Source organism: Aphelocoma coerulescens, chromosome 4 (assembly GCF_041296385.1).
Source record: "Aphelocoma coerulescens isolate FSJ_1873_10779 chromosome 4, UR_Acoe_1.0, whole genome shotgun sequence".
Taxonomy (NCBI): domain Eukaryota; kingdom Metazoa; phylum Chordata; class Aves; order Passeriformes; family Corvidae; genus Aphelocoma; species Aphelocoma coerulescens.
Window position 1 is genome coordinate 57,991,651 of NC_091017.1, and position 9,652 is coordinate 58,001,302.

Sequence of the window (9,652 nt, forward strand, 5' to 3'; positions counted from 1 at the left end):
TTGGCTGTAACCTCCATACTCACTTAGAAGCCTGTCTTCAGAGACCTGTGTTTTAAAATCTTTGCTAGAGAAAATCATTTACTCCACAATGCAAAATGTTTAAGAGAATCATATATTTAAGATTATTGATTTTCATAAAGAATTATCAGTGGTTTAAATTTACCTTAAAATTTCAGTCGATAACTCTCAGTGGTTTCTCCCTTCTTCCCTCCCCAGCCTAGAAATAAAAAGAGCAATGAAATGTATATGGAATATGATTATTAAAAATCTTCAGAGGTAATTTTGCTTTAAAAGAAGAACTCCTAAATATGGATTTTATGTAGATAGGTCAACAGATGCAAAAGATTTCAAGAAACACTTTTTTGTCTTTGAAAGCACTAGGAATGTAGGTAGGAACACTATTTACATTCTTCAAGCTTCAGAAATGTTGCTAAAAGGGAGAGGATATAGCTGCTGACCCAGTGTGTAATGGAGTAAGACTTGTTTTTCTATCAAAGCTGCATAGATGCTTTACAGATCATTAGTAACAAAGGTTTAGTTGGTCAAAGCTTTCTGTCTATTTATGATTTTTTTTTTTTATGTAAACAGTCAACTCTAAAGTTCAGTACATAGTCCAATGCAATTGTGAATTTATTTTGAAACCCTTTACAAATTACAATAAGTGACTAAGGCACCACATAAGAATACTGCAGAGTTTAAATATCACCATTCTCTAATCTATCATGCAGATCTCTAACAGAGTTAACAATGGTATGAAGCATAACTGTTGTAGCTTACACAGTATGAATACATTGCTATTTGTCTGGAAGGAGAAGCAGCTAAGGGGAGGAACTACAATATTCTATTATTGAATTACATATTTGAAATCCATGAAATTGCTGAAAAGCCAGTGAGAATTATTACTGAATTTTTTATAGCCAAGATTAAAACTATGGCTGAGATGTTCTCAATTTAGATTTCAGATCTCTCAATGGAAGTGCAATAAAGTAATCTGAAGAAAATATTATTTATTTCCATGAAAAATTTATATTTTGGGGGTTTTATTGATTTCATTACCACAATTCACTGAGAGGATTATCATATTAACAACTTTGAAGCAACATACTGAAGGTAGACATGGTCTTTATGATAGAACTAAAACTGGCAAAATGACCTCTTTCATAACAGTGAAAAAAATTGAATGAAACTCCTGATTCATGAAGTTGAAACTTTTGTTGTCACAGAAGAGATCACCTTATAGCTTCCCATGACCATCCCTGGATGTGTAATCACCATCCCTGGATGTGTTTAAAAAAAGATTAGCTGTGGCACTCAGTGCCATGGTTTAGTTGAGGTGTTAGGGTGTGGGTTGGACTCGGTGATCTTAGAGGTCTCTTCCACCCTGGTGATTCTGTGATTCTGATTCTGTGATTCCATTATCAATATAGTAATGTTTTTATTTTACTTCACCTTAACAATTACAAGAGATTTTCATTTTAATTACTATAAATTTTCCTATAATGGTTTAAGAGAAACAATTTTATTCATCCCCTGCTATATTTGAAATTATTCTTCTAAAGCAAATTGAAATGGACTTATATAAAATGTTCTGTTTCACAGAAAATGTTTTCAGACAACTGTATTTGTTTTCTTCCTAATTTCAAATAATTGAGTTTAGATCATTCGATTCAGAATTGCAAACAACACCCAAGATCAGTTTGTAAGTAGGCAATATTTAAGAAGTTGTATTTTCTAAAAAGCTTTTTAACACCTTGTGAGAATGTCAGTGTTCATGACATCTCTGAATGAGATACCCTATTTTATTTTATATTTCATGGTGCTGTTGTACTACAAAAATAAGGGGATTTCAAATCAAGATGTTGTAGGCCATTTGTTCTTGATTAAAAAGTCATTTAATTTAAGAACAGATATGCTACTGAACTGTATTCTTCAATAAGTGCTTGAAAAGGTAATCCAGACAAGAATTCCTGAGGCATTTAACTGTTAGGGATCATACAACAGAAGTATTTGATCATACATTTAAATGTAGAGTGTATTCCTGCAAATAAAGAATTAGCTTGTGAATTACTTTATACAGCTGATTAGTGTGGTGCCCAATTGCCCTGTGGCACAAGGGACAGAGAAAGCTCTTGGTAAGACAGTCTCTGGTGCCAGAGACTTATTGGTCATGATGAGGGAAAGAAGTCTCTCCTAGGATGCATTCTTCTGTTATGGTAATCCACCCCAGTTTGGATTCCCCTGTTGGCTGTTGGCCTCCACCCCTCGCCGCTCCCCCAGAGCTTCTCCATTGGTCCCCGTTCCCTGGTCCCGCCTTTTCCCCTGCCCCGGGAAAAACCCTGAGCTTGCCATTGTTCTTTTATTTGCCTCTGCAACCTTCAAGAGTGTAGCAGCAATAAATGCTTCTGATGGAACGCACACAGGTACCCTTCTTGACTCATTGCTACCAACTGTAATACTGAACCCACCCGTGCGTCTGTGGGTGCACACGTATGCCCCACAGAGCCAGACAGACAGCAACAGGTTAGTCTCATTTAAGCTAACTGAGCTATATAAGTACAAAGGTGTTTGCAGGATTCTGAGCTGTCTCGGTAATCCTGTATCAATATATTTCTACATATGCAACGCATCGAAGAAACTATTTCATGTACTCATGACAACATTAAAAAGTATTAAAAAAATAAGCCCGCTTTTTATTACAATTGCATATTAAAGCAGCAATTTTTGGAATGTTCTCAGGACTGACCACGTAACTCAAACAATGAGACTGTTAAATGCTAGAGAAGAACCAGAAAGCTGACAGGTCAAAATATATAAATTTTCCTTTGGAAATGTTTCACTGCTGACTCTTATTTTAACAATTGACAGTGAAAAAAGAATGATTGTAAGACAGATGGAAGTATCCCAGCAAATGAGTTGCCATCAATAGCAAATACCCACTGGCTTTGTACACAACTCACAGTGCAGTGTCTGGGCTTGCCCTGGCCTGAGTTGGTTTTAGCTTGTTTGAGCAACAGGCTGGCAGCAAATGACCAATGACCCCTTGTTGGAGGTGAAGCTCTCTGAAGGACGGTGGCCAAGTCTGTGAAACCAATACAACCACCAGAGACTGGTGGTATTAACTCTGTACCAATAAATGATTACAGTTTTCAGTAAGACAGTGTTTCTTTTAGGTTTATTTCGTTTTATTCCATTATGGAAATATCAGATGCCCCTGTAAGTGTAGAAAAAAGGTGCCATTATATCTCATATCATAAAGACAGACTGTGTCAAGCAGTGTTCGTTCCCTCTTCCACAACATGAAATCAGCTATGCTTTTGCCATGGTGACAGTTGTTTGCCTACACTGTAAATATTCTAATGACATGAGAAGTTCTTCTAGCAGTGACTTCATGATCAAACAGTTAGTATCTGGTAAAAGCACGACACAGATTCTGGAAGCTATGAAAGTTGGCTGTTATGCAAGCTTAGCAGTATTTTTAAGGCAAAAATAAGTTTTAAAATTGAAAAAAATTAGAAATTGTAGATGAGAGTTACACTGTGTCCATAGTCCTATAACCTGTAACTAACTTACACTTTTGTAAATTTCTAGTACTTGAGTAGAATAAAAAAGTAGAGAAAGAGGCCAGAATAGTGTTAAAAGGCAAAATAAGTGTACTAAAATATGGCTTAATAAAATATGAATAAGGAAATTTTATAATGTGAAGTTCTTACAACTCTTATGAATATAGAATTAAAATTATTGCCACAGTTTGATGGAAAATTGCACAGGTTTAATAACAATCCTGCAAGTGTGTTAGTTATAATCAGTTAAATTGTCATAGTTAAGAACAAGCAGCAGGTGTATAGATGGTACAGATACTGAAATGCATAACTAGGACAGATGGGAATAAAATCAAATGATAAACAATATCTTTCAGCCTTAATTATAAATTTATTAATATTACTGAAATTAATTTTTACTTCCATTTTCCACTAAGAATGTAGACATCCATAGACCACAAGTCTTAATTGCATCTGTCACTGACTTGAACAGTGACTGTGAATGATTTGAATGGGTGGTGAATAAAGCAGTCTATGATAAATATTAAACAGATGGTCTATATAAAAATATACTATTTTATTTTACATTAATTTGGATTTCTCAAAAAGGGCAGGCTGCTTAATGGAAAGAGGAGGTACAAAATATCTAACACAGCAGGTAATTTCGTATGGAAATTGCTGTGTTGGTCTTGTGATGGTGGTTTGACAAATATTGTTCTCGCTAATGCTGACTCTGCTAGTCTAAGGCAGTCCTATTATCATTACTGCTGAGGCTTTGTTCTCCATGGTCTTCATCTTCAGGACTACATGGTTTTTCAATTGATCAAATCTAAAAAAAAAAGTATCTCAAATTGGTTGTGTGATGCTGTATATAAAATTTTAATTCATTACAGTGCTACATAGTTAGGATTAAACTAGTGGAATCAGTATTTGTGGGAATTATAATATATTCTAACCAAAAAAAAAAGTACAGAAATATCTCTATATATTTTCTGCTTCCTAAGTAGTACCAAAAAGAAGAAATATTTAGTTTTCATTGCTGTCAAACCAAAAGAAGAGAAAAAATATGGGGAAGACAAGTATTTTCTTTTAACTTTTCTTGATACAATATACATAAACATAGTCTGCATGTTATCTTTGGAATTTTATACTTTTTAAAAGGAAATAGAAAAGGGCAATATAACATGTATTTTAAAAAACAATCCCTTCCTGGTTCATATGGAAGAAAACAGTGTACCCATACAACATAATTAGCTAATAATGAATGACTGACGTTATGTTTTCAGTAGGTGTATTTGATTTACTACAAATAAAAATTATTTTGCTTTGTGCTAGGGCAAAATTAGTTTCCTGTACATAAATACATTTTGATACTTTATTTACTTGCTCTGTTTCTTCTGTGTGTGTGTATGTGCACATGTGGATATCTAAGCTCTTTGCAAAAATTTGAGCATCATTACTCCACTATACAAAAACCTAAGAGGAATTGAAATTATTTACTAAAAACCATTACACAAGCTAGGGATAGCCTGTTATTATACTCCTGTATTGGAGAAAATCCTAGATGTCTGCTCTGCTGACTTGATAGAGTGGTTAGTAGCGTCTTCCTCTGTAAAATATAAAGGGTCCATGAAATGCATGGACTGTTTGATATAAAGCAATGTATTTTTCAAGTGTCTAGCTCATTCCTGAAATAGCAATGGAGTTTGGTTAAAAAAATTAAAATAAAATAAATATAATAATAACTATATTTAATGTCTACCGAGGTACAGTGTGCAATTTATAAGACTTCTTTCTCCTATATAAAAACCATTCCAGTTAATGAACACTTGTTATCTTATGAAATAAATTCATGGGTCATGACAACCTGAGCTAAGCAGAAAAGCCCTTTAGTAGAAAGCTGAAGTGTGCCAATAAACTGAAACACAGACAACTGGCATAATTTAGAATCTTAGTGAATGAATTCATAAAAATAGTAGGTATTACTGCAAATTCATCTAATATCAATAAATCTTTACTAAAAAGGCTGTTTTATCTAAGGTAAATCATGCCTTTGTCCCCTTCCTTTTTATGTAGCCATAGGATTTGTCGTCTTCAACAAACTTAAATGTCATTTTCAAATCTAGAAGTGTGAAGGTCATAAAGGGTAAATCAACCTGTCCAAAAAACTGAGACATTTCTATTCACTCCTCTCTACAACCAGGATCTTACCACCTTCTTCATTTAAAATGCGTTACCCAGTGATATGTATGGAAATTTGCATCCATGGAAATCTGCCCTTACATTTGTGACAGCACGGTCAGAGAAATATTAGATATGGCTCTATCCTCTCAAAGTTAAATTTCTAAACTGCTGAAGACAGTGGAAATTTCTCTTCTTATCTTGAATAGGTGTGTAGCTAAAAGGCAAAATACCTGAGAAAAACAGCACAAACAACACTAGCCTGTCACACTCCAACTCCATTTTAAGAAAAAAAGGGATTTGATGGGAGATATGTGATATAAGGATTTCTCAGAACCTGGAGAGATAGTTTTTAGTGCAAGTTTAAAGAAAGGAAACCAACAGACCATGGTCCATTTGATTCCTTCAATAATCTCAGAAATATTCAAGTTTCTGTGAATAATAAGAAGTGTTATTCAGCTTCCCTTTTAATTTGTTTAAAATACCATAGAGAAAGACTTCCCAAGGACACATACATGAAGACTTCATGAGGATTCTGGTCTGCAAACCTCTCTGGTGATGAAGGTAGATAGTTATTTTAAAATGACTTTGGTATTAAAAGTTTAGTATATATCTTCTGTATTATCTTTCCCTTTTTAGGCCAGCTGCAAATGACAATGAGTAAACTGCATAGGATAATTAGTATTCATTAAAACTGAATATTTAAATTATTTAAATTTAAATGATATAAATATTACTAAATATTTAAAGTATTTAGTAAATATTTAGACAAAACTGACATTATTTATTAAATATCTAGATACTGGCTGCAATATGTTGTTTTGTGGCACAAGATGGTGATCATGAATTTTTTGATGGGAGACTATTATGATCAACTCCATTTCAAATAAGGTATTTTCTGAAAATTTAATCGTCAGCTTTGGAAGTGAGTTAATGGGTACTTTTTCCTTTGCAGATACAGAAGTGAGGAGTCTGATTAAATATGCATGCAACAGAAGCCAGAAATAAAGAATTCAAAGGACAACCATGGGGAGATTTGATTGGGCTGAGCACTTCACAGGCGTTTCTGGAGGGTACTGTAGGTACTCATTCGGATTAGAAAACTTTGTGACTAGGATATAATGACTTTTTATTCCCCATGAAGCTCTCTCTCTTTTTGTCTTAGTCACTTTTCTCTTATATGACTAATGATACCATTCAAATGAAAGCCATGAATCTTTCACTCAGTAAGTTACAAAAAGAACAGCATTTCAAGCTTTGAAATACTAACAGACTAAAGAAAAAGAAGGCATAAGAAAAAGAATGTGACCACTTTTCTCTCTTCAGTGACCAAATAACCACCTCAAAGTTAGTTATTCTAGTTATCTCAAACGCTTGCTTCAAAGAAGTCTTTTTGAAGCTTGAGAATTTTGTGACTGAGAACAGAATAGATATGTGCAGCCTATAGTCAGAATGAGCAAAGATAAGAAAATAGCTGTCTGGATAGAAGTCTTCTATCAAAGATTTCATAGTTCTTACCTGGTTTCTTATTTCAGAATCTTTTCTTTTTCAGGTAAGAATATAAATAATAGATTTGGAAACCTAGATGTTTAGCAAATGTTTTGTTTGAGAAGTGCATCCATCCACCACAGACCTAACAGAAATAGCAGCCTCATTCCAAAAACTTGTAGATCATATTAAGATAGGTCCAGTCTAGAATAATGTTTCATGCACTAGGTCTCCTTTTTCTCTATTTTTATCATATTTGTACCTACATTTCAGGGATCTAGTAATATTTATGTCTCAACTCCTTGAAACCATTGAATTTCAAGACATGAGTTTCTTACCCAGACACTTCAGACAATGAATCTGAGAGATGCTGAAAGTCACAAAATCACAGAATCGTAGAATTGGTCAGGCTGGAAGGAATCACAGGGAGTAAGAAAATGAGCTATGAATATGGATACATTTGTTTTGATGATCTGAGTAACACAGATTAATGCAGTTTCTCTTTCATATGGTAAAAACAACACTTCGATATCTCATATATAATCCATGTCAATTTATACCATGTTAATTAGTGGTAGACACATTTGGTAGAGGTGAGCAGTACATCAGTCTTATCTTCAGTAGTTCCATCTTTAAGATGTAACCAAACATGTAAATAGAGGGTTCTAAGAATGGATTCAGTTACATTCTGGGATGATGCTATTTTATCCAAAGAAGAACGGTATTAAGATAAAGTATTTAAAGTAGAAAATATTAAAATAAATAAGCTAATAAGGTGGTGCTCAGTGCTTTAAATCTTGTAATCAAATACTGATGTAGAAAAAAGAGTCATAGAATCATAGCACCATTTAGACATTCAAAGACCCAGCTAGTCCCATCCACCCTGCTTTTGACATCGACATCATCCACTATATTAAGATTCTCAAAGCTCCACCCAACCTGATCATGAACACTTCCAGGAATGTGGAATCCACAACTCCTCTGGGAAACCTGTTCCAGTGCCTCCCCACACTCATAAAGAATTTCTTTCTAACATTCAGTCAAACCTACCCTCTTTCGGTTTAAAACTGTTATTCCTTATACTGTCACTAGAGGCCTTGGTAAAAAGTTTCTCTCTACCTTTCTTATAAGCCCCCTTCACATATTGAAAAGCTGGTTTATGTTCTCCAGAGAGCCTTCTCTTCTCCAGGCTGAACAACTCCAACTGCTTCAGCCTTTCTCATAGGAAAACTAATATTTGTGGCCCTCTTCTGGACCCACTCCAGTAGGTTGACATCCTTTTTACATTGGGGGGCCCAGAGCTGGATGCAGTACTCCACGTGGGATCTCATAAGAGCAGAGTAGAGGGGACAATCACCTCCATCAACCTGATAGACACAGAAGGGCAGTTATGAAAGGTTTTTTTTCCTATTGTCTTGAAGTAAGAGCAAATGATTTTAACTTCAATGCTAAGGTCAAAAATCTTGTTATATTTTTAGAAAGGAAAAATAAAACATGTTTGTATGTTTAAGAATGGCATTGCAGCCTGGACTTCACAACATAGTCAGATGGAGATTTAATTTCTGTTCCCATGTTCAAAGAATGTCACAGTGTGAATGGAAATAGTTCCATGCTGACACTTTCAGTTGAAATCGGAAGTATATGAGAATCTCCAACACTAAGAATATGGAAGATTATATTATGGGGTGAATGAACTATTGCTTTGTTTGATCTTGATAACCTTAAAGTGCCAAATCTTTCACAGTCAATTTGTAAAAGTATCTTCATTAAATATTTGCAGCTTTTTCAAGCTAAACAGACCTAGAAATCATCAGCCTAGAGGCTTTCTTTGTGTCCTATTACTTCACCCACTGAATAATAAAGATTTTGTAAACCTTGAACGTATTTTTGCATTTCACCTGTAGAATGCAATATTGGTGACATTTTAAAGGTTTAATTAAAGAATACCTATCACAGTAGAATTCCATAGGAAGTGCTGGGTGAGAAAACGCTAGTGTTGTGAAATTAATTGGACCACTAATGGGTAGCTGAAACAAGTGGAAAGCTTGAACCCAATGAAACAACTCATTACTCTTCAAGCAGCTGTACTGTGCTTGGTGAATCACTTCTGAATTCACATGAAGTTATCTTAAAAAGAAAAAAAAATCCCCAAGGACAAGGTATTTTTTAAGCAGGAAAAATTATTTTGCAGAACAGAATATATTGCATAGACACGTTAACCACTAGAAAACATTTTCTGAATTTATTCTTTAAAGCCCTTAAAATTTAGTTTTAAAAAGACATTGTTTTCCTATATTTAAAAAAAAAAATACAAAGCCTTTCTTTTCTTCCTTTCTTTATTCAAAAACTATATTCATTTTTAAGAAAGAAAATTTTTGAAAAGGAAGAAGGTGCAAATGTTTTCCTTTGGGCATATTGATAAGAACCTTAAAAGATTGTGTATT

The 9,652-nt window shown here is 34.2% G+C and overlaps 1 long non-coding RNA gene across 1 annotated transcript; it reads left to right on the forward strand.

Annotated features, from left to right (window-relative positions):
- The first annotated feature begins 2,338 nt into the window (after window positions 1-2,338).
- On the forward strand, window positions 2,339-7,086 carry LOC138109098 (uncharacterized). The gene is made up of 3 exons (XR_011150261.1): window positions 2,339-2,420; window positions 6,211-6,284; window positions 6,676-7,086. It is a non-coding gene; the product is annotated as an uncharacterized lncRNA (long non-coding RNA).
- The last annotated feature ends 2,566 nt before the right edge of the window (window positions 7,087-9,652 follow it).